Genomic DNA, 24,637 nt, shown 5'->3' with positions numbered 1-24,637 from the left:
TTTCTAAAATCGAAATAATTTCTGGTCACTATAAAATTGTAAATAACTTAGTTAATATTGAATCCGAAATTCCCTTAGGGTCCCCACATGATTGGGCTCCCAAAAAAAGCCAATTCGCATTCAACAGTAATAGTAAAGTCTGCTTTAAAGAAAGGACAAAAAAATCCTCTGAACATGGTTTTTTAGTTGCTGTCGCTTCCTGCCACTTCCTGTCAGTAAATGCACACATGCGTAGCCGTGTGGAAGGCGACTCCGTTAGTTTGCTCTGTGAGCGTGGCCACACGGACGTGAGGGTCCTGGATGGGATTTGCAGATGTTCTCTAAATGGTTGTTTCAGCATTTGTAAAGGTTCTCTGAGGCGTTTTTGGTTTTTTTGTTGTCGTTTTTGTTTTGTTTTGTTTTGTTTTGTTTTGTTTTGTTTTGTTTTGTTTTGTTTTGTTGGTGGAAGAGAACCTAATATCCCTACGGAAATCATTCATTTCTTGCTTTGCAAAGAAGACACATCTGGCATTTATGTACCTGCTTCGGGGAACTGTCTTCACAGAGGATGCTGAGTCCTTACCTGGAGGCCAAGGCCCAGGCATCCTCCCCAAATGAATCTTTTGCTCCCCAAACCTGTGCTATCGTCAAGCAGCCATGCGTACCCCATGTCCTGAGAGCATGCCATGTGGACCCCATGTCCTGAGAGCATGCCGGGTACGCTCCCATCTCTGAGTCTTTGCCCTTCCCTGTCCCCTACCTCCAGTATTTTCCTCTCCTCTCTGCTCTCCTCAGATTCTGTAGCATCCAAAGGAAGTCCCATTTTGTCAACAAAGCTTTTTCCAAATCCTCAGGGATTTTTCCCACCTCTGAAGCCCAGCAGTTCTAACAATCAGTACCACTCGTGGCTTTGTGCTGCTGTGTCTCTTACGGGCACACTCCATCTCCTAGACTGGAAGAGCGTAAAGTCAGGACTAGATCCTGTTTCTCCTCCTCGGCTTTCTGCTCCCAGCTAACCCTTTGCCAATGTGTGCTGATTACAATATGCGGGTCATATGTGATAAAAAAAAAAAAAAAAAAAAAAAAACAGTAGCATTTCCAGCCGTAAGAGAAGAGCATGGACTTGGAGGTCAGACTGAGCCAGATTCAAATCCTAGTGCATCCATTGACTAATGAGGTGACCTTGGGAAATCCTCTGAACCTCCCTGAGCCTTAGTTTCCTTATCTGTAAAATGGGGACAATAAAAGCATTATTGGGAAAGTATAATAAGGTAATGCTTAGTGAGATACAAAAAGTCCTTACTACATATTAAGCACTGAATACATAGTTGCTGCTATTATTTTTTTGCTATTACTAATAACAAAAAATAACAGGACATTAGAGTTTGCAAATACATCTAAAATAGCTCAGTTTAATAACAGTCATACTCTACTGACATAATAAAATTGCCTATGAAAGAATTTCACATTAAAAAGTAATGACAGGATGCCTGGGTGGCTCAGTCGGTTAAGCATCTGCCTTCGGCTCAGGTCCTGGTCTCAGGGTGCTGGGATCGAGTCCTGCGTCAGGCTCCCTGCTTCGCCCTCTGCCCCTCCCCCTGATCATGCGCTCGCTCGCTCTCTCTGACAAATAAATAAATAAAATCTTTTAAATAAATAAATAAAAACTAGTGACAATTGAGCGGTTCTAGGGACTTTGCACTTGAGTAGAATTCCATGGTTCTGGGATTTCACATTCCAGTGAAATCAGCCAAATGTCTGTGACCCCCCTGCTCACAGTGACCAAGGATATACTAATTTGAACAGTCATTACATTGAGATTTCTGAACGACCTGCCAAGCTAACTCAGTCTCCTAGGATGTCGGAAGTGGGAGCTACTCCGGGGACGGCCCACCCCCCCCCCCTCCGGGGCACAGGGAAGTGGCAGCCCTCAGAGCGTCACCTGGCAGGTGAGGGTCCGAGCCAGAGCTCCGAATCCGAGTATCCCAACCTCCAGCTCAGAGCCCCGCAATCACCGCATCAGGCTGATTCCTTGGAGAACAAGCCGCTCCGGGATCACCGGGTGCGCGGGGATTTGGTGAGCTCCGCCGAACGGCTGTGGTTACAGACTACGGGAGAGAGTGTGACTTGCTCAGGAGCTCTTACATGTGAAGCAGCTCTATTGCTAAAACCTCAGACCTCCTCCAGTGACTGCTAGCTAAACTTCCCATTTTCTGATAGTGAGGCTAGTTCAGGCACAAGGCCGCAAAGCGACAGCCACCGTACGTCTTCGCGAGCGTTCCTGCTCAGCGTTTGAATCCAGCCTCTATGCGGTGACCTCACTGCTTTAAAGGGCAGCTCTGGGGAATATTAAAGAGTCCCCAGACTGCCTGGGATTCCTGTGTAGAGACACTTCTGTGTGTGGAGGCAAACAGGATGAGAAAGGCTGCACAGAAGCAGGCCCTGCGGCTGGCCCAGCGTGGGCCCAGGTAGACGCTCTCTCACTGCTGCAGCCTTGCCTGGGAGGAAAGCAGAAGGAAAAGAAATGTTTGTTGAGTGAATGACTGATTCCCAAAGACAGAGTTCAGTCATTACCCACCGCACCGTCAGTCATTTCTGAGCAAGTGAAACTTCACCGACGAAATCGTCACCCCCCTGGCTTTCAGGGCAGAGCCTGGCTCCTGTCTCCATGTTCTAGGGCTTTCTCAGATGACACACGGTAGGAGTCCTGGCATATAGAACTTGTGGTAAAATTTGCCCAGTGGTGCATCTTGCCTGAATCAAATTGAACAGTCATGAACTCCCCATTAAACACTTGGCAAGGGGGGTTCCCACCCTGCTGAGCAGAGACATGCCCTGCTTGATGAAGGAGCCCCATCAAATGTGAGACCAGGACTAGACCGGGCTGAAGCGCCCTTCCTTCCTCATCCTCTGTGAAATCAGCCATCACTCATTCTGAGAATCCGGCAGACCTGCTTCTGGCTCACTGCCGCTTTATCACAAGCCCAGCCTGGCCTCCTCCCCGCACACGTGGCCTCAGAGCCTTGCACTCACGATTCACGGCCGCACACTTGACAGGTTCGCCCCTCGTGCTAACGCATTACCCGGCTGACACAGCAGGCTCCAGGATCCGCAGTGCCGCCTCCCTTAGAAATCGGGACGTGCGCTTCTCCTCCCGAGCGGGCTCTCTGGGTCTGTCGCTTCCCGTCTACAGATGCATACACTCCCAGTTATCGAGCACCGACTGCGTGCCAGGGGCTTAGCTAAACACTTCCTAAGCAGTCTCTTACCTTCCTGATAGCCGAATGAAAAAGATTTTATTAAATCCATTTTGTATGTGTGGAACACGGAAGCGCAAAGATCAAGGAGCTGGTCTGTGGCCTAACGTCGAACAGGTGGAGGAGCCAGAATCCGTGCCCGATGCGTCTGACTCCAAGCCTCAGGCCTGGCCCCTGGGCTCTACGGCAGCCTCTGTCACATCGTCTGTCATTGCCAAAGTCCAGCCTTGTGCCGCCGTGCGTGAAGGCCAGGCAGGGAGCACCGGAGGCAGCTGGAAGTGGCCCCAGCCTAGCCCCCTCCATCCGCCCGTTCATCCACCCCGCAGATGTTGCCGACCGCTGCGGGCCAGGTGCTGTGCAGGAGGAAACAGCACAGGGCTCTTGCCCTCAGCATGAGGACTTCAGAAGACAAACGAGGACGGCTTTTGGGAGCTGCCCGGTCTGTGACCCGTGTGTGTTCACTTTTACCTCCAGGGATCAGCTTCACCAGGAGCTCTAGGGTTGGACCAAGTCGGTTCTTGAGACCTGGATGACGTGAAGCCCAGACCACAGGGCCAGTGTCACTGCCATTGGTCCCACGGCAGATCTTTATCTCAGGGGAACTCAGAGAGTGGAGTCATCCACAACCTCCCCTTTCCCCCTGTCTGGAACTGCGTTTTGGCGACACCCTTGAATGACTTGATAGTAACAATATTTCTGGAGCCCTTACAATTCAACTGAAAGTATTTAGTGTTTCTCCAGTTACTGGCTTTACCTAGACAAGCTCTGCGTCATGGGCCCTACCACCCCCTACCACTCCTGTACTGCTAATGATATTTTCTTCCTTCTCGTGGGACACCAGTAAGAGGAGACAGCTGCTACTCACTCTTGAGCTTATGTCACACCAAGTCTGCATGCACCCTTCCAGAAGACTGTACTTCTTACAACAAATGCAACAGGAAGTGGGCACAAGGTGTCTGTAATGATTTCTCTGTGTCCAGAAATTACATTCACTTGTACTTCAGTTATTCTAGTTAAGGACAGAGAAAGCATGCCCACTGGCTGCCCTTCTCAAACAGACGATTGTGCCAATTTCTTGCCCAGGGGAGGTAACTCAGGGAGCTTGACGGAGCTCATGTGATGCTGTTCACGCCAAGAGCTGCAGGAAAATGACTTCTGTCTTCACCCACTCAGGCCAAGTGGGCCATTCCAGCCACGGGGTGCAAACCATTGTGTTCTTGTGCAAAGTAGCAACATACTACTGGTATTTCTTTTACTTCTCTAGCAGCTATGAAAAGAAAATTGCATACGGTGATTCAGCCTTTGTGGAGAACAAATCCACTTCTAAAAGTTATCCTAGGGGCGCCTGGGTGGCTCAGTTGTTAAGCGTCTGCCTTCGGCTCAGGGCGTGATCCCGGAGTCCCGGGATCGAGCCCCACATCAGGCTCCTCTGCTGGGAGCCTGCTTCTTCCTCTCCCACTCCCCCTGCTTGTGTGCCCTCTCTCACTGGCTGTCTCTCTCTCTGTCAAATAAATACATAAAATCGGCAGCGGTACACAGAGATGTCTCTCGCTGTATTAGATTGATGTAACAAGGAAAACATGCAGGGAACAAGTGTAAGTAAATTATAATACATCCTTTAGAGGAATACCAAGGAGTCATTAGAAACCATGCACGAGGATATCTAAAAATATGGCAAAATATTTTACTATAGATTGTTAAATGTGAAAGTTTACCTGGTATGTATGGCATGATCCCAATTTTGCACATGAAAAAGGTTTATGGCATATATACAAGGGAATAAAGATGGTGAAATTATTTCTGGGTTTTTCTTTATTCTCCAATTTTTATTTTATTTTCTTTATTTCACAGAGTATGTATCTTTTTTCTTGTCATTTTAAGTTGAAAAAAAAGAAGTTACTATTTTGTTTGTTTGTAGGTGCCCATATGTTGCTTCTTTATTTTCTTTTTTTAAATTAACACGTAATGTATTATTTGTTTCAGGGTACAGGTCTGTAATTCATCAGTCTTATATAATATGTTCCTTATATAATGTGCTCATTACAACGCATACTCTCCCCAATGTCCATCACCCAGTTACCCCACTCCCCCACCCCCTCCCCTCCAGCAACCCTCAGTTTGTTTCCCATGATTAAGAGTCTCTTATGGTTTGTCTCCCCCTCTGGTTTCGTCTTGTTTCATTTTTTCCTCTCTGCCCCTATGATCCTCTGCCTTGTTTCTTAAATTCCACACATCAGTGAGATCACATGATAATTGTCTTAAAAAGAAGTTACTATTTAAAAAGATAAGATAAATAACTGTAGTAAGACCTTGGGAGGAGAGAGTCTCTATAATTGAGCAATAATAGAGCTTTAAGCTTGCTAACAGCTAAGAAATGGAAAGTTTTCATGTTTCATAGTAATTATTAGATAACTGCTTATCTTCTAAAGACCACTTTTCTTTCTTCTTGCAGTAGACTTGTTAGGTAAGCTTCGATAACACGGAAACATTTTTATACTGTAAACTATTCTAAAGGGTAGAAACGGGGAGGATGATTTGAAAGGACTGTTTGTACTGTGTTCCAGTTGTTTTCACTACACAGTGTACATTTAACTGCTGGCAACTACCCCTGATTTTCCACTCTGGAACCACCCCCACCCTCAGTCTCATGAGGTCCATGTATAAGGGGTGAGGTGATATTTCCCTAATTCCAGAGATGGGCATTAAAACTCAGGCCCTATCAGTCACAGTGTCATAGTCCCCAGCCCATAGTGATTGCTAAGGGACGGACTTTACCCTAATCACAGCCAATGAAATGCAATTAAATTTTTGTAGGACGGCTGAGAGAGAAAAACACATGGTCTTTTCTAGTGGATTTAAATCTGAGAGGACAAAAGGCTAACCCTGCCAGAGTCTTCTTTCCACCACTTAGAGTCTGAAAATGAAGCCAATGTAGGGAGAATGAGTGCCAAAAAATAGAGTGAGATTTAGATCTGATGGTGAGCCCCTGGATCAAACTATACCTGAAGTTCTATCTATCCCTGTGCTTTTTAGTTGCATAAGTCAATAAATCTCCTCCCCGTTTTTTTGCATAAGTTTAGTTTTCTGTTAATTGCATCCAAAGGAATCCTAAATGATATGCTCTCAAGTTCCAAATCTCATGGGAATGGGCAAGCACACCTTTTAGAAATTATAAATATCCTGGGGTGCCTGGGTGGCACATCGGTTAAAGCGTCTGCCTTCGGCTCAGGGCGTGATCCCAGCGTTGTGGAATCGAGCCCCGCATCAGGCTCCTCCACTATGAGCCTGCTTCTTCCTCTCCCACTCCCCCTGCTTGTGTTCCCTCTCTCGCTGGCTGTCTCTATCTCTGTTAAATAAATAAATAAAATCTTAAAAAAAAATAGAAGTTATAAATATCCTGCAGAGGATGAAAAACGCCCCATGAGAGTGATGAAGGGAAGCTATGATAACGAAAGTGTTATTACCACATGCATGAATCTCAAACCAGAAGTCTTCTCTCTTGAAAGGGGATCCCTCCTACATTGTTGGTGGGAATGCAAGTTGGTACAGCCACTCTGGAAAACAGTGTGGAGGTCCCTTAAAAAGTTAAAAATTGAGCTACCCTATGATCCAGCCATTGCACTACTGGGTGTTTACCCCAAAGATACAGACGTAGTGAAGAGAAGGGCCATATGCACCCCAATGTTCATAGCAGCAATGTCCACAATAGCTAAATCGTGGAAGGAGCCGAGATGCCCTGCAACAGATGACTGGATTAAGAAGTTGTGGTCCATATATACAATGGAATATTACTCAGCAATCAGAAAGAATGAGTTCTCAACATTTGCCACAACATGGACGGCACTGGAGGAGATAATGCTTAGTGAAATAAGTCAAGCAGAGAAAGACAACTATCATATGATTTCTCTTATCTATGGAACATAAGAACTAGAATGATCAGTAGGGGAAGAAAGGGATAAAGAAAGGGGGGGTAATCAGAAGGGGGAATGAAACATGAGAGACTATGGACTATGAGAAACAAACTGAGGGCTACAGAGGGGAGGGGGGGTGGGGGAATGGGATAGACCGGTGATGGGTAGTAAGGAGGGCACATATTGCATGGTGCACTGGGTGTTATACACAACTAATGAATCATCGAGCCTTGCATCAAAAACCGGGGATGTACTGTATGGCGACTAACATAATATAATAAAAAATCATTATTAAAATAATAAAAAAAAAAAAGAACGAGTTCTCAACATTTGCTACAACATGGACAGCACTGGAGGAGATAATGCTAAGTGAAATAAGTCAAGCAGAGAAAGACAACTATCATATGATTTCTCTCATCTATGGAACATAAGAACTAGGATGATCAGTAGGGGAAGAAAGGGATAAAGAAAGGGGGGGTAATCAGAAGGGGGAATGAACATGAGAGATTGTGGACTCTGAGAAACAAACTGAGGACTTCAGAGGGGAGGGGTGTGGGGGAATGGGATAGTCTGGTGATGGGTAGTAAGGAGGGCACGTATTGCATGGTGCACTGGGTGTTATACACAACTAATGAATCATCGAGCCTTACATTGGAAACCGGGGATGTACTGTATGGTGACTAACATAATATAATAAAAAATCATTAAAAAAAAAAAGTCTTCTCTCTTTTTTTTTTCCTTTACTTTAATCAGCCTCTTTGACTGGATAATTATACTGCTGAATAATAACCCCTCCCTCAGAGTGTCCTTATGAAAAATAAATGAGGACAACAATACATTAAAATGCTTAGAACCAGGCCTGGCACCCAGAGAGGTCCCAGCAAATTTTAGTTTCCTTCCAATATTATTGTCAAAAACAAAATGCACACAGACAAGATGTCTATAAATTATCAAGACCTCCACAGTTGTCCAAAATAATGGTTCTCTGGGCCTCTTTTGAATTGAAACATGATCATAGCATAGGATATTTGCAAGAAAGCCTCCCCAAAGCAACAATACTGTTATATTTACAAATGGTGGGCCAAAGTACGTGCCTTCTGAGAAGAGCCTCATGGTGGGTACTTTTGCAGGACAGTTGTGGCAACAGGAGAGCTGATGCTGGACGGAGTTTATCACATGGGAGCAGGAAGGCCTACTAAGGATGACGCACAGTGGTGTGTTTGATGTGCAGACAGAGAAGACAAGGAGCATGAAATTCGCTCTAGAGAATCTGAGGGCCACGTCAGTGCATGACTGCAAGGCGCTGTATCTCCCAAAATCTAGACTTCTCTTTGGAAATGTTACAGAGGCTCCCAAGAGGATCCTGTAGCACAGAGAATATAGCTTTTAAGTCACCCGGGCCTAAATTATAATCCCAGCACTGCCACTTTCCTGGCTAAGTAACCTTGAGCTAGTCCTTAAATAGAGTCTCTAAGTCTTGGTTTTCTTATCTGTGACATTTGGATAATAATCTGTACCTTGTAGGAGCTCCTTTCCTCCAAGGCGCACTGGTCATTAGGGAAGCTCCCAGATAGTCCTGTTCTCATGCCAGGGTTATGGTAGGTCTGCCCTTCCCTATCCCCTTAGAACCTGGGTGTGTTCTTGTGGCTTGCTGTGGAAAATGAAGTTTGAGCAGAAGTGGCTTGTATCTGTTGAGGTGGAAGCTTAAGCACCACGATTTGCTAGGTCCCCTTCTACCTGATGAGATGATTCTAGAAGCAGGTTTCAAGATTGGGCCTCTGTCAGCCTGAATCACCTGGTGTCTATAATGAACACAACTCCCCTGCCCAACTGCCCTGGATATGGATCATGAGTGAAAAACAGGTGTTGTTCCTTATTTCAGCATAACCTAGTCCATCCTGTTTGATCCACCAGGTTAGACCCTTTCCCATACATGAAGTCTTCTCAAGGTATACAGTTAATTCACTCAAAATTTGGAACCTCTCCATATATTACGGTCAATGTTAAGGTACTTCTAGAACCTTAAAAGCAAAATTAGGAAGATTTGAAGTAAAAAATCGACATGATTAGAAAGCGTTGATAATACCCAGTGCCAGTGAGAACATAGGATGGCAAACGTTTTCATAGCCTGGTATGTAATCATGTAAATTGCATAAGCTTTCTGAAGGACAATCCAGCTCTGATCAAAATTTGGCCTACATTAGACATTTCTTCCCAGAAACTGCGGAGATACTTACGCAAAGAAGTATGTATAAGGGTGTTCATCGGTGCACTGTGATAAGGGTAAAAACCGGAAATGACCTAAAGGAGTAACATAGGAAGCTAGTTACATAGAGCACGACAAGTGCATACACGGACTGCTGCACATCCACGAAGAGCAGTGAGGTCAACCCGCGTGTTTGAATACAAATACATCCATGATGTATTACTTGTAAAAGAGTAAAGCAGCATATAGCCCTGATTCTGTTTTCATAAGTATATATTTACAATACTGAACAAACTACCTAAGTGTGACTAATGACTATCTTCCTGTAATAGGGCTACAACTGATTTGCACTTTCTTTTTTCCTTCTGAGTACCTGATTCTTTTCCCTTTTTTTCACAACAAATATATATTATTATTTCTATAATCAGAAAAAGTAATGAAGTCATTTATTCTAAAAACAGAAGGAGTTGAGTGGGATGTAAGAGGTAGAGGCAGAAAGAGTCAGACAGAGAGAGGGACCGAGAGACTTTCATCAACCCTCCATAGCAGAGGTTGTCCGCAAACCATGGCTGAGGACACTGGGAAACACCCAAATTCTGCCAAGAAGAGTTATGTTTAAAATGATTGTAGCTGATCGACTCTATTAGGCCCTGAGAAAAGACATTTTGTGAAGGTTGTTCAGCATGGAGTATAGAAAAAAGAAGTCAAGGGGCGCCTGGGTGGCGCAGTCGATAAGCATCTGCCTTCGGCTCAGGGCGTGATCCCGGCGTTCTGGGATCGAGCCCCGCATCAGGCTCCTCCGCTGGGAGCCTGCTTCTTCCTCTCCCACTCCCCCTGCTTGTGTTCCCTCTCCCGCTGGCTGTCTCTCTCTCTCTGTCAAATAAATAAATAAAATCTTTAAAAAAAAAGAAAAGTCAAGCAGCCAAAATGTGTCACTGTGTCTATGCAATAGGACAGACTCTCCAACAGCCACATGTACTGAGCATCTGAAGTGAGGTTAATCTAAATTGAGATGCGGTGAATACTTACCATTTACATCGACGTGGATGGAACTGAAGGGCTATTATGCTTAGCAAAATAAGTCAGTCAGAGAGAGACAATTATATAGTTTCACTCATGTGTGGAATATAAGAAACAGCACAGCGGATCATAGGGGAAGGGAGGGAAAACTGAATGGCAAGTCATCAGAGAGGGAGAAAAACCATGAGAGACTGTGAACTATAGGAAACAAACTGAGGGTTGCTGCACGGGAGGGGGTGGTGGCTGGGGTAACCAGGTGATGGGTGGTAAGGAGGGCACGTGATGTGATGAGCACTGGGTATCATATGTAACTGATGAATTATTAAACTCTACATCTGAAACTAATGATGTACTATATGTTGGCTAATTGAATTTAAATTTAAAAAAATTTTAAAAGAAGGTTTATAACTACAAAAAATTTTTAAATTTTTTAAAAATTAAAAAAATAAATTGAGATGTGCTGTAAGTGTAATAAAAACAGTATTTCAAAGACTCAGCATGGAAAAAAGAACGTAAACTCTCAATTTTAACAGGTTATGTGTTGAAATAATATTTCAGATATATTGGGTGAAATACAATAGATTATTTAGTTAACTTCACCCGCTGCTTTTTATTTTTTTTAAGGTGGCTACTAGGAAACTTAAAATGCCGTATGTGGCTCACATTTTCTTCTCACTGGACTGTGGTGGTCTAATTTATTGTCCAGAGGAAAGATTGTCAGCTCTTGTTTAATTCACCCAGACCAATCCATGTACAATTCATATTTACCAAATATACAATGTTTGACATCTGATAGAGCAGTTTCTAACACTTTTTTTTTAAAGCTGGACTTTTTTTCCTATTTGCCCGCTTTTGAGCACTTACAGTGTATTTGAGCCAATGTATGTAAGGTTACTTCTGTCTCAATTTTAAGCTAAAATACTAATCAGAAGGGGAGACTATTCGGAGAAAGACAAATTCAGAAAAAGGGAAACTCACTCCCTGTGACCTGGGAAACAAAATAGCTTTTCACACCCTTCTGTCAAGTCTTTTATTTCTTTTAAGTGAAGAGGGAAAAGGAAGGTGGTTCAATGCAGAGAACTCAGAAGTGCAAATCAGGCCCTTTCTCTGGGTAAAATTTAAGCAGGTAGTCAGAGCCTTTCCATGGATTTCATACCAACATAAATTCCAGATGGATTAAAGAGACACTCTTTATAAGAAAAACTAGAAGAATAGTAAATGTACTATGTAGTTAACCACTGGGACAAGAGGCTTTTTAAAAAGCAAAGAAGAAGGGGGAGAAAAGAATGGATAGATTAGACTATGTACAAATTTAAAACTTCTAGACATAAAAAAATATAGAAATGAGACAAGAAAAAATATTTGGAACAAATAATATAAACGTTAAGCTTTTTAAATATGTAGATCTAGACAAACTGATTTTTAAAATACTTTGAACCCCAAAAGTAAAAAGCCTGAAACAATAATTCATCCACGAAGAATTACAACCAGCAAGCAAGCCCATGAAAAAATGTTCACTCTCCCCTGTAAACAAATGAAAATTAAAAGTAAGTTATCTATCCACCTACCTGATTGGTAAAGATATTATCATGATTGTTTTATTTGGGGCTGGTGAGATACAGTGAAATGGCTACTAACATATATCTGATGGTTCTGAAAATTTGTGTAAACCCTTTGAAAAAAAATTGCCATATTTTTATGACTGATTAGAGTAATCCCACATCTGGGAATCTATTCCAAGAAAGAACAAAAATGCTTGTCATAGAATTATTTGTAATAGTAAAAAAAAAAAACAAATAAACAAAAACCCCTCAGTTTCCAAAAATAAGGAAAGGCTTAAGTAAAATATGGGATAGTCACTCCATAAAATATTATCTAGTCAATAAAAATGTTTGCTCAGACTAGGTACTAACGTGGAAAATAGGCTATGATAATCATATTCAGTGAAAAACCAGGATTTCAAATTGCATATACAGGATGGTTAGAACTGTGAAAACTGCTTATTTTGAAAAAGAAGGACATGTTGGTTGTGTTTACCTTTCAGGAGGCAAACCATGAGTTGTATTTTTCTCCTCTCTATTTTTTTTTTTTAAGATTTTATTTATTTGACAGAGACACAGTGAGAGAGGGAACACCAGCAGGGGGAGTGGGAGAGGGAGAAGCAGGCTTCCCGCTGAGCAGGGAGCCTGATTCGGGGCTGGATCCCAGGACCCTGAGATCATGACCTGAGCCGAAGGCAGACGCTTAATGACTGAGCCACCCAGGCACCCTTCCTATTTTTCTGGACTGTATTTTATCAGTGCCTTATGAATGAATATTATTAGGCTGGGTAGTATAAATGGGTTTCGTAGACTCCCCCAAAGATGTCCTTGTCCCGATCCCCAGAACCTGTGGATAGGTACCTCACACAATAAAAGGGACTTTGCAGATGTGATTAAGGATCTCAAGACAGGGGGATGATCCTGGGTGATCTGGCCCCGTGTAATCACAAGGGTCCCTCTGAGAGGAAGGCATGTGATGACAGAAGCAGGGGGTTGTGGTCAGAGGGAGAGATTTGAAGAGGCTGTGCTTCTGGCTTTGAAGATGGAGGAAGGGCCGTGATTCAAGGAATTCAGGCAGCCTCTAGATGCTGGAAAAGGCAAGGAAACCGGTTTTTCCCTAGAGCTTCCAGAAGAAACACAGAGCTGTTAACACCTTGATTGAGGGCAACGTAGGGTAATAAATCTGTGTTGCCTTAATTTGTGGCAGTTAGTTACAGGAACAACGGGAAATGAATACCAATATACACCATTTTTATAGTGGAAACAAGCTTTCTTTGGTTACAGGAAGCTTTAAAAATAATGTGTGGGTTAATATTTGTACTTTAGAACGACTTCATCATTCAGATGTTGCAAAATATAAAAGCAATAGATCTTAATATGTTTCTGATGAACGAGTCTCATCTCTTCATTCTCCCTGTCAACACAGAAATGCCTCACTACAGAGCAATAAACATTGGATTTGGGGTAATTTGCTCAATAATGAAATCTAGTACACACGTGTCTCAGAAGCAGACAACAAGCAGTAGGAAAGAAAAGCTAAAAAAGGGGATAAAGCTGATGAATCATAAATACAACACCCCCTGAATTGAGCAACTCCAGATTTATGCAAATTCAACACTGCACAAAATTTTCCAGAAGGCACATAGTGCAATTTGAAAGAAAGAGGAAAGTATAAGATAGTTCATGGGCAATGGAAATACAGAAGAGTATTATCTCATCACTTGCTTTCAGCCTGTTTTCCCTTCGGTCCAGTCTCTTATCGCATTCCAGACTCCTGGTTTGATCTCAAGTTGACAGCCCTGCTCCTGCTGATTTGGTCTTGGTGTTTTAATCACCCGACTGACTGTCTGGCTCCTGGCCTTCAGCAAGCCCTCCAACATCCCCTCTCCCCAACATTCTAGCTTTGCTTTACCCATTTTCTCCATTGGGCACTACTTCTGGTCTTAACTAGCTCACCTCTGAAGCCCCAGCCTCCAGTCTTGGGCCCTAGGAGATGAAGGTAGGAGGTGAATAATCTCAGACCAGTGGGCAAAAATATCTTTGAAATAAAGGTAGAAGAGAAAGAAGGAAGGCAGGAGAGAAAGAGGGAGGGAGTGGGGTGCAGGGAAGGAGAGGGGGAAAGGAGAGAAAGAAAAGAAAAAAGGAGAAAGAGGGGACAGAACTATAGAACATAAAACAGCAGTCACCTTAGGGGGAAAATATTCAGAAGGCTTGGAAACCATTCCATCATACATGAAATGTTTTGACAAATACTAATTTTAGGTAAATGCTCTCATTAGCTGTCTTGGCTTATGGGCGAACTGGTTTTAGTGAGTTGGCCTATCTTGCAAACATGCCCCAGCATCACACACATGTGTATACCACATGGAGGTTTCAGCAGATCCCAAACGTGAGAAAAGTGCCTCCAGCCCTCATACTGTGGAGACAGTCTGCTCAGATCCCCTACTTATCTGGTACTGTCTGCACTCAGCAGGCAGCCTTCTCATTATAATCTGGCTTCCCACGTAGATTTTCCAACTGGGAGAGAACAGGCTGACCTGTGAGGGTGAGGGCGAGGACTCTGGTCCCACTGGCAGTTACTCTGTGTGGAAATTAATCAATCAGCATTAGCTTGGGAATTGGACTGACATGTCTGTTCTCCAGAGTCTAAAAAAATTTTCCTGCACTTAAAAAAAAGTTATGTTTGTGTCTTAGTTAAAGCCTTTTGGGTGGCAATTCGATGAAACTCACTTTCCCTAGCACCAACACAATGCAAGGATTTATTATAAGATGGTAGTGGTGTGTCACAGAACTCCAGGGCAGAAAGGACAGTTAGGACCAGGACCAGAAAGCCACCAGGACTGATGCTCCCGCCCTCGCCCTGGGTCTGCATCTCACACTCCCGCTGCTGCTCCCTGTCTTTCGCACGCTCCGCGGCTGCGTGGACGATCATTTCCATTTCCCTCTTCACACCTGCTTCATTTCCCTCTCTCTACACACAGATCAGCTGCCTTTGCTTCTCAGACGTGCCGCTGAAGAAAGCTACTTGTCACCTGCCTCAGTGCCAGCAGCCAAGACAGACAAACAGCTGTGAATCCCGAGTCTAAACTCCCGCAAGGAGAATCTGACTGGCCCAGTTTGGGGCAATATCCATCCTGACCAAATTCTCTATGGTTGGGGTTGGAGGATGCTGGGAGCGAGAGGACAGGGTCATGCCCAGCTCCATGAAATTGAGAGCCATTTTCAGGAGGAGAAGGAAGATTATGGAGGAGACAAGCATCCCCCAAATTGCCACAGGTCTGCATATTCTGGGAGAGCCGAGGCACTTCCTCCAAGAGGTCCTCTAGGTCATAGCTCTTCTGACTGTAGTCTCTGGACCAGTGGCATCCACGTCACCTGGGAGCTTGTTGGAAATGCTATTTCTAGGCCCCATCCCAGATATACTGAATCAGAATTTGCATTTGAAAGAGAAGCCCAGTGCCCTAATGCATTCAGGCTGCTATCACAAAATACATAGACTGGGTGATTTATAAACAACAGAAATTGATTTCTCACCGTTCTGGAGGCTGGGAAGTCCAAGGTGAAAGCACCAGCAGATCGGGTGTCTGGTGAGGGTCTGCTTCCTGGCTCCTAGTCTTTTCAGTGTCCTCACTGCCAGAAAGGGTTCGGGAGCTCGTGGGGGATCTCTTGGATAAAGTCATTAATACCATTCATGAGGGCTCCACCCTCGTGGCCGAAGCACTTCCCAAAGGCCCCGCTTCCTAATGCCATGACGTTGGGGCTTAGGATTTCAACATATGGATTTTGGGGGGCCATCAACATTCAGTAGCACCCAGGAACTCTGTATGCATATTAAAGTTTGAGAAGCATTGCCCTACATGGCAGTCAGCCTCCCGAAATCACCAGTCTGCTTTTGTGCCCATGATCTGTAATACACATTTGGTTTTTTGGGTTTTTTTTGGTTTTTTGTTGTTGTTTTAAAGATTTTATTTTTTCATTTGATAGACAGAGCACAGGCAATAGGAGAGGCAGAGGGAGAGGGAGAAGCAGACTCCCCACTGAGCCAGGAGACTGATGTGGGGCTCGATCCCGGGACCAGGGGATCATGACCTGAGCCAAAGGCAGAGGCTCAACCATCTGAGCCACCCTGGCACCCCAGCAACACACATTTGTATAATCATCCCTTCTTATGCATTTTTCTGACAATAGCTCCATGGAAAAATGTGTATCCATTTTCGGAGCTAACAAACCATAATTTTTAAAATAACAAAGAGCTCCAAATCGGTGCCATAGCACTCACCACTCTGCTCAACAGATGCACAGGCTCTCTCGCTGCCGCCCACAGCATCACTCAATGAACACTTCTTCCTACACTAGTATTTAAGCTTGTGCACCTGGGTGGAGGCTTCTTTTTAATGAAAATATAGCAGAGAATATTTGTATAATCCTTCATGAAAATGGACCCAACGTGATATAAAGCAGCTAGAGCTATAATTAAGAAAGTATTCAATAAGGAGTACAAGGAAGTAAAAGAGCAGTAGCCAGAGTATTCGTTCTCTTTTCTCTTGCATAAAGAATAGAATTTTCTTTTTTTTCTTTTAAAATAGTTTTATTTTGAAATAATTATAGATTTGTAAAAGAGTTGCAAAGATAATACAGAATGTCCTCATATGCCTTTTACCCAACTTCCTCTAATGTTAACATCTAATGTAATCATGATGTATTTATCAAAATTAAGACATTAGCATTGGTATACTAATATTAACTAAACTATTGACTTTTTCCCTGAGATTTTTCAAGAATAGAATTTTCTGGAAGGACATACAATATGGAGCCCATACCCAGAATGTATTTGCAATATGGCAACAGCCTTTTGACTTTATACCTTTACCTTGCACCCTATTGTTTTGGAATTCATAAAGACAGTAAGAAAGGACGAACTAGAGTTTTCTCAAACAATAAGAGTTATTCCTTAAATTACTTTTAGGTTCTTTGGGAGTAGAAGAAACCTCCAAATTCCAAAGAAAATTAAACAGTTATGAGCACAGAAGTGCCTCTCAGACGATAATTGCTTCCTGCCTGTCAGAAGGACCAAGAAGAAAATCATTAAAAGAACCAACTTGTGGGGGCACCTGGGTGGCTCAGTCATTAGTCATCTGCCTTCGGCTTGGGTCATGATCCTGGCGTCCTGGGATCGAGCCCCGCATTGGGCTCCCTGCTCAGAGGGAAGCCTGCCTCTCCCTCTCCCTCTGCTTGTGTTCCCTCTCTCGTTGTGTCTCTCTCTGTCAAATAAACAAAATCTTAAAAAAAAAAAAAAAAAAAAAAGAACCAACTTGCGGCGGCACCTGGGTGGCTCAGTCGTCAAGCATCTGTCTTCTGCTAGGGTCATGATCCCAGGGTCCTGGGATCCAGTCCCACATCGGGGTCCCTGCTCTCTCTCTCTCTCTCCCTGCCTCCGAAATAAAGAAATAAAATCTTTAAAAAAACAAAAACGTGAAATTGGGAGCTCTTACGAAAAATCAATCATGGTGGAAAAAACCTGAGAATCTGTTAAAAGTAAGCGATCCTTCGGCAAACTACTGTCAATAAGGGGTAAGTGACCCAAAAACAACGGGCAGAAGTGTCCCACCGGATGCTGTCTACCCCGAGTCTCGCGCGGTACAGCGTGTCTTTGCCCCACCATATGTCTGCCACGGCTTCGCTAGCTTTTCAAAGGAGTCTGTGACCCCATCAAGGGTAAGCATTAATCTGCTTGTAATTCTGAACCATTTATATTCCCCACACCTTGTTTGTGCTTGTACCACATCCTCTGTGGAGGTCTCTCTCTCTCTCTCTCTCTCTCTTTTTTAAGATTTTGTTTTTAAGTAATCTCTACACCCAACATGGGGCTTGAACTCACAACCCTGAGATCAGGAGTTACACGCTCTACCAACTGAGCCAGTCAGGCACCCGGAGACTTCTTTTATATAAGTTCACCCTATTGAATATCTACCATGTGCGAGATGCTGGGAAAACCATACTAAACAAGCTGAGAGGGTTCTCCTCACCATTTGGCGTCTGGTTTTCGCTCACCCTTCAAGCCTTAGCTGTGGCCTTTGAGCCCCCGGGAAGGCTAAGATGCGCCCTTCATTTTTGACCTCTTGATGCCTGCCACTTACCTCTGCAATTTTGTAGTGAAAGTACCTGTGTATGTGTCTTCTTCTCACTGTCAACAACATGCAGGCTCAAGCTAACTTTGTGCTCCCTGATGTACAGCTCCTGGTGTGCAATCTAGGCTCAATAAACATTTGTTGAACTGGAAAAAAAAAAGACAGAAAAAGTTCAAGACTGATTTTTTTCTATGAAATGGAAACAAATGGTCCATTCCCTACTGATTTCCTGAGAGTACCGAAAAAGTCGCCACAGGGTAGAGACTATTATGAGACTCTATACAGAATCAAGATGAATTTCATAGTCTGATCATTTATCTTCCTATTAATCCCTAAGATCTGACTCAACAGAAAAAATGCTGAGGATGATGGCAGTGCTGCTAAATGTGAATGGCTGCAAAGAAGCCCATCCTGGTGTCGGGAAAGGACCCAAATTGTATGTTTTCACGTGATACGGATCCAGGAATGGAGTCTGCGATTCTGCAGTGTGCCCATCCAGCTCTGGGGAGCGAGACCTTTGGGGACATGACCTCTGCTTCCTTTCACGTTTCACCTGCTCCCAAAGCATCATCCTCCACGGCAGGTGGCAGTGTTCTTTGAAGGCTTGATGCAGTAAGACTTCAAACACAATCTCCAAATCTCCAATCTCCAAATCTCCAAACAAGACTCCAAAATGGGTTGATGAAATATTTCAGTAGTAATAGCTAGGAAAAAACAGTACTTTGCCAAAGCTAAGCTTTTTGACAGAAAAAGGGAGAAAAATGGCTGAAATTCAGAGGGGAAACCCTTAAGGGAATAGAGCATAATGTTTGTCCATTAAAAAAAAGGGGGGGGGGCCTGGGTGGCTCAGTCAGTTAAGCATCTGCCTTTGGCTCAGGTCATGGTCCCAGGGTCCTGGGATCAAGTCCAGAGTCGGGCTTCCTGCTCAGAGGGGACTCTGCTTTTCCCTCTGCCTCTGCCCCTCCCCCCCACTCACTCTCTCTCTCTTACTCTCTCTCACTTGCTCTCTCTCAAGTAAATAAAATCTTTAAAAAAAATTGACCACCCTACCAAAATTGTTCACCAAATATAATGAGGCCTTTAAAATTAATTTCCAGCTTACAGAAAGTGTCAGCACTCTATTAAAAGAAATTAAATGAGGGGCACCCGGGTGGCTCAGTCCGTTAAGCCTCCGACTCTTGGTTTCAGCTCAGGTCATGATCTCAGGGTTGAGATCGAGGCCCCTGTCAGGCCCCACGTGGAGCACAGAGTCTGCTGAAGTTTCTCTCTCCCTCTCCCTCTGCTCCTCCCTGCTTTGAGCACACTCTCTCTCAAATAAATAAATAAATCTTAAAAAAGCAAAAAAGAAATTAAGTGTTACCCCATGGAAGTGATCAGATCATTCAGAAGGTGAGACATACCACATGACAGCAGCCTGGCTCCCCAAGCGCCAGTGTGATTTTTAAAACATGGGGTGGGGAGGATTGTTTTAGAATAAGAGAGATTAAAATCCATGACAACTAAATGTAATGCATGAACTCTGATTGGATCCTGCTTCTAAATATCAGTTAAAAAGTTCATAGTGGGGACAATGGGGAAAATTGGATATGTTATTTATGGATGATATTAGCAAATTATTACTAATTTTCTCCAATGTGATCATGGTATTATTATGTAGAAGAATACCCTTATTTTTAGGAGGTGCGAACTGAATACTGAAGTGTTTGGAGGGAAAGGTCTACAATTTACTTTGAAGTGTTTCATATATAAGATTTCCTATCAAGTAAATATGAAAAAATGTTACCATTGCGTTAATTCAAGATCAAGTGTGTGCAAGTGTCACTGTTCTGTCCTTTCAACTTCTCTGTGTGCTTGAAGATTTCTGTAACAAGCAGTTAAAAAAATACATAGCTTGAAAAGACAACAGATGAAGATGGCCAGATCCACTGACCATTGGAGTTGCCATGGGTGGGAGTTCAGCGGTCTGGGAAGGGAAGGCAGTAAAGCTTCCACGACTTAAAGGGGCTCCAGGAAGGTGAGAGTCAGCATCAAGAGACTGTCCCATCTGGGCCCACGTGAGCACCGTCAGTGGGCAGGGCCAGGCTGCCACGTGGGAGCTCAGCCCAAAATTCAGCCACTGGTTGCCTGCGCTCATGAGCCCTTCTGCTGCACTCATTGTCCTCAAGCGAAGGCATCCCACCAACAGTCGTCTCTACGGAGCCACGCCTGGTCCAGCACTAACAGGGCCCGCCCATGTCTCAGCATTTTTCTTAGCACAAGAGATCTACCTGGTGAGAAAAATCCTTTTTGCAATGGCTCAGGACACTCATAAGCCCCACCAAAGGCAAGATGGGAATCTTAATAGGTCCTACCCTCCACTGCCTGTACTAGAGTAGGACTGAATGGAACCATTTCAAACAAGAGTAGCTAATACCCACCCACATGACACGTGGCAATACCCGAACACGGTCCTGAAGGAAACTAACAGAGAACAGCCAAAAACAAAAAACCAAACAACTTGTCACTTCTGAGCAAACAGTTCTCAGCCGTCTAGGATGGTGATAAGTGCAGCATTAGAAGAAACAGAGATCGCTGTTCAGGCACTCGGAATTGAAGAGTGGTTTAGCAAACTTCCACACGGAAACGTTACATTCCACAGGTTCTGAGGCTCTCTTGCCTCCTGTTTTCTCAACGTCTTCTTGTTTTCTGAAAATGTGACTAAACCGAAACCCAGATTATAATCGTGATGATCTCATCAATTCTGTACGTCCCTGCATTTCATAAACAAGCCAAAAGCAAGAGGTGTGTAGTCCCAACATATTGGCAATTTGGAAGCTCTGCTTGAAATATTTTAAATTAAATGACATCAACAAATGAGTAATCAGCAGAATAAAGCACATAATAATTGTGTTATTAACAAATCAAAACATACATAACCCAAAGATTGCTGACCCGCACCGGCCAATAGGTAACTAGCCTCACGGTTACCTGTCTGAATCTCAGTGGCCCAGCCCCCAGTCCAGCCTGTGAAGAATTCCAGTTTCTTACAGAGTTTTCCTCCAGGACTTTACAGGAGTCTCCGCGGGACCTTACTTATGAGCGTGAATCAGCTCAGGCCTCCCATCCTGCTGGCCTCTGTCCATGCAAACCGAGCCCTGAGATCTGGGATTCCTGCCCGCTTCACATCGTGTCAGTGACTGAAAAGTCCACCACTGTGGCTGCGCTGACCCTGCTGGGCTGGATGGAGACGCTGACTCTGACACCAGAGTGCCGAGCCGCTGATGCTCTCGGTGCTGCTCCACTCCCCAGTCACCCACGGGGAAGAGGAGAATGGCCCCCGTCGTCCTGCTGTGACGTCCTTGACAGCTTTGCACTGGGTCCCAAAGCATTACTGTGCTTAATAGTGTTCTAATTTTTATACCTGGCCCTTCCTCCCTGGATGCTCAGGGGGTCGACGCTGCTCCCCCCGGGGGCTGGGTGTGGCTCATCGTGCCAGCCTCCATTTTCCCTTTCAGTGAACACCCCCCCCCCTTTGCCTGGGGTCCAAATTGCCTTCCTGAAAATCGGCTTCGGTCTGAACCCCAAACCATCAGCTGCGACACTGAGTGCTTGACCCCCCGTTCGTGGACAGGGTTTAAGTGTCCTTCCTCAGGACTTCTCCGGTTCCCAGGTAAGTCATCACTTACAAATAAACACTTGGGAGGAAGAGTGTGGCCCAACAGCACATACCAAATGTTGCACTCTCTCGGCTCCTGGCCAGCTGAGATCCAGATCCAGGTCCACAGCGCGTTGTACTTCTTATGTACAAAAGCGACTTGACAGCTAGAAACAGCACCTACGAGCGTGAACTGTAAGAGCGCTACGACAGCACACGCAAAAACAGCGGTATGTCCATTCAGACTTTCCCCCTCTTTTATCCTAGTGTCTGGGAAAAGTATAGGCTATTTTTTTAAAAAACCTATTGCCTAGAAGTTTCTGGGAATTTTATCTCTCTGCAAAGAAGCAGACGTTGATGACCCTTGACGAGATGCTAAGGGAAATAAGCCAAACACAAAAGGACAAATGTTGGATGATTCCACTTATGTGAAGTACCTGGAGTAGTCAGATTCATAGGGCCGGAAAATAGAACGGCGGTTGCTAGGAGTGGGAGGAAGAGGGATGGGGAAATACTGCTTCAGGAGGACAGAGTTGCAGCGTGGAAGGACGCAAAAGTTCTCGAGGTGGATGGTAGGGGTGGTGGCTGTGCAACTTAATGCCACTAAACTATACCCCTAAAAATGGTAAATTTTATGTTACGTCTATTTTTAGCACAATAAAAAATAAAAGAACTTATGGAGCACTCTTTTTTTTAAGATTTTATTTATTTGTCAGAGAGAGAGAGAAAACACAAGCAGGGGGAGTGGCAGAGGCAGAGGGAGAAGCAGGCTTCCCACTGAGCAGGGAGCCTGACAGGGGACTCGATCTCAGAACCCTGGGATCATGACCTGAGCCAAAGGCAGACGCGTAAGGGACTGAGCCAGCTTTGGGTCCAGAGTAAAACGATTTGCCAGGGATACGGAAGAAGTGCTACCCACTGACAAGGCTAAGTTGAGTGTGAAGAAGGCTGAAGAGAAGAAACACTGTTTTTTTTTTGGCATGGTGTATAGTAATGATACCCCTCTCAAAAATGTAGCATTTTCGCTTTGGAAGCGTTTCCACAAGTGATCTAACTTGCTATCATAACAAGCCTGGGAAGTGAAGGTCTGGGGTTCAGACTCCAGGGCTACAGGCCCCACGGATGTTCTCAGATTCTTAGGGAACTGACACCCCATCTGCCAACGAGGAAACTGAAGCTTGCCCCGAATCTGCTACTACCAAACAGAGCAGAGACCTGACCCTAAGTCTTCTGACGTACTACTTCGGTTCTTCCCTCAAGCATGAATTAACACAGGATGAAACTGAAAAAAAAAAGAATTCCTAACTGTGTCAAAGCATGAAAGAATCCCTAGTCTACATGAAAACTCAAGAGAAAAGAGGATATAATTTGGGGATGTATTTTAAGCTTTATAAAATCCTCCCACCCCCGCCTCTGAGTAGGAAAGTGGGTAAAAGCAGAATCTGGGGTGAGAAGTCATCTGATTCATCCATGATCTGGTGGAGAAGACTCTGTAAGCAAACACCCTGCATTTATTTCAAGTACCGTGTCTCATTCTGCCAGCCTTGGCAGCCAGCCCACTGCGTTTGCTTCAGGGGCCCTCCTTTGGAGTCATGGGCAGGGCGCTATTTTGGGATGATAAAAGTGGCCTAAAACATGCGGCTGGGGAGCTTGAATTTAAAAGGACAGACACATGCAAAGGACAGATTGAGCCATCTGGCCGCTGTGGCACGTTGGGGGTTAAGCATCCAGATGTGTGCCGGGGCTTCGCCTGGCACGGCCCAGCCTCGCCCGCAGAACATCACCCCTGTGTCCTGGCCTGTTCCAGGAAGCAGCTGGAGGGGCCGGCAAGAGAGAGCACGTGGTCCCGGAGGTGAACCGGGGACAGCCTCGGAGCAGCCAAGTGAACACTGACAGACAGGTCTGTGTGTGCTGCAGAAGCCAGTTCCACGGCTCAGATGAACGACTTGTTGCGGAATTCACCACAAGGGGAAGTGAGTTAATGGCTGGGGCGCTTCACCCCCTGCCTAGATGCGTCATCAGATCTACTCGTAAAGCCTGGCTCCCAGAATGCGTCTGCTCACCCAAATGTGGTTCTGTGGGGCTACAAGACATTTCCACGAGGGACTCTCACGAAGGAGAAAGTTCTGAGGCTTTCTCCGTGCCAGGAGCAGGGCCAGTGGCCTGAGCCTGACAGCTGGTCCGGGCGTGGTCAGATCTGCTGACAGAAGCCCAAAGCTGCCGGCACCCCATGCTGGGACTTGTGACTCACCAGCCCCTCTCCCCCACAGCCCCACGCTCTCCGGCAGGCCTCAGCATGCAGCCCCACCGCCCAGTGCTCGGACTCATTCCTCCACCCGCCTGCCCATCAGGATTTGTCCTTATCTCCAGCACTAGCCTTCCCCTGCCCCCCAGCCGCAGCCTAGGCCACCACCTCCAGGTCCCAAGCAAACTGTGTCCAGACCGTCTCAGACCCAGCCCTGGCTATTGTCAGAGGCTCCCAGGCGGAGTCCTGGCCCTTTAAATTCAGCAGCCCCATACCCTCCGTGCCCAGCTGGCCCACCGGAATGAGACACAAGCAGCACCTGTTCTAGACCCATCCTGTTTACCCTGGACCTACTATTTTTGCTCTCACCTCCCCGGTTCTCAGATTCCTGGCTCCATATCCCAGTTGCCGTTGCTGCGTCTGGCCCCCTGGTCACTTTGGTGACCCTTTGGACTTCCCTTTTTAGACCACAGCCTCTCACATGTTTCTGACTCAACTTGCTCTGCAGTACTGGCTTGCCCCCCGGTCTCAGGTGAGGACTCCATGATTCAGTCCCAGCCCCTGGGTCCTCCTTCAGCCGGGATCCTTCCCAGGACAGGCAGCGGGTGAGGATTTGCTCCTATGGTCCCTGCCTGCTTCTACCCTCAGCCTTCCTTTGCCCTCCAAAGCCAGCAGCTAGGGATTCCCTGATCGAGCCCCCGGCTGCTGGCCCCATC

The 24,637-nt window shown here is 45.1% G+C and overlaps 1 long non-coding RNA gene and 1 other non-coding gene across 10 annotated transcripts; both read right to left on the bottom strand.

Moving 5' to 3' along the window:
- Positions 1 to 610: 610 nt before the first annotated feature.
- Positions 611 to 21,274, bottom strand: LOC123791632 (uncharacterized). 9 transcript variants are annotated; one of them, XR_015721522.1, is made up of 8 exons: positions 21,010 to 21,273; positions 18,052 to 18,188; positions 15,449 to 15,579; positions 9,385 to 9,448; positions 8,242 to 8,510; positions 3,249 to 4,503; positions 3,063 to 3,166; positions 611 to 2,477 (listed from the first exon to the last, which is right to left on the bottom strand). It is a non-coding gene; the product is annotated as an uncharacterized LOC123791632 (long non-coding RNA). The 9 variants fall into 9 exon arrangements; XR_015721523.1 differs by adding an exon at positions 17,239 to 17,342 and having other exon boundaries at positions 611 to 4,503; positions 15,449 to 15,544; positions 21,010 to 21,274; XR_015721519.1 differs by having other exon boundaries at positions 3,063 to 4,503.
- Positions 17,768 to 17,840, bottom strand: TRNAR-CCU (transfer RNA arginine (anticodon CCU)). The gene has a single exon. It is a non-coding gene; the product is annotated as a tRNA-Arg (tRNA).
- Positions 21,275 to 24,637: the final 3,363 nt, after the last annotated feature.

This window comes from Ursus americanus, chromosome 24, assembly GCF_024610735.1.
Source record: "Ursus americanus isolate L20-20 chromosome 24, mUrsAme1.1.p, whole genome shotgun sequence".
In the NCBI taxonomy this organism is placed as follows: Eukaryota; Metazoa; Chordata; class Mammalia; order Carnivora; family Ursidae; genus Ursus; species Ursus americanus.
The sequence above is the reverse complement of the archived record's forward strand: the minus strand, read 5'-3'. Positions and strand labels throughout refer to the sequence as shown.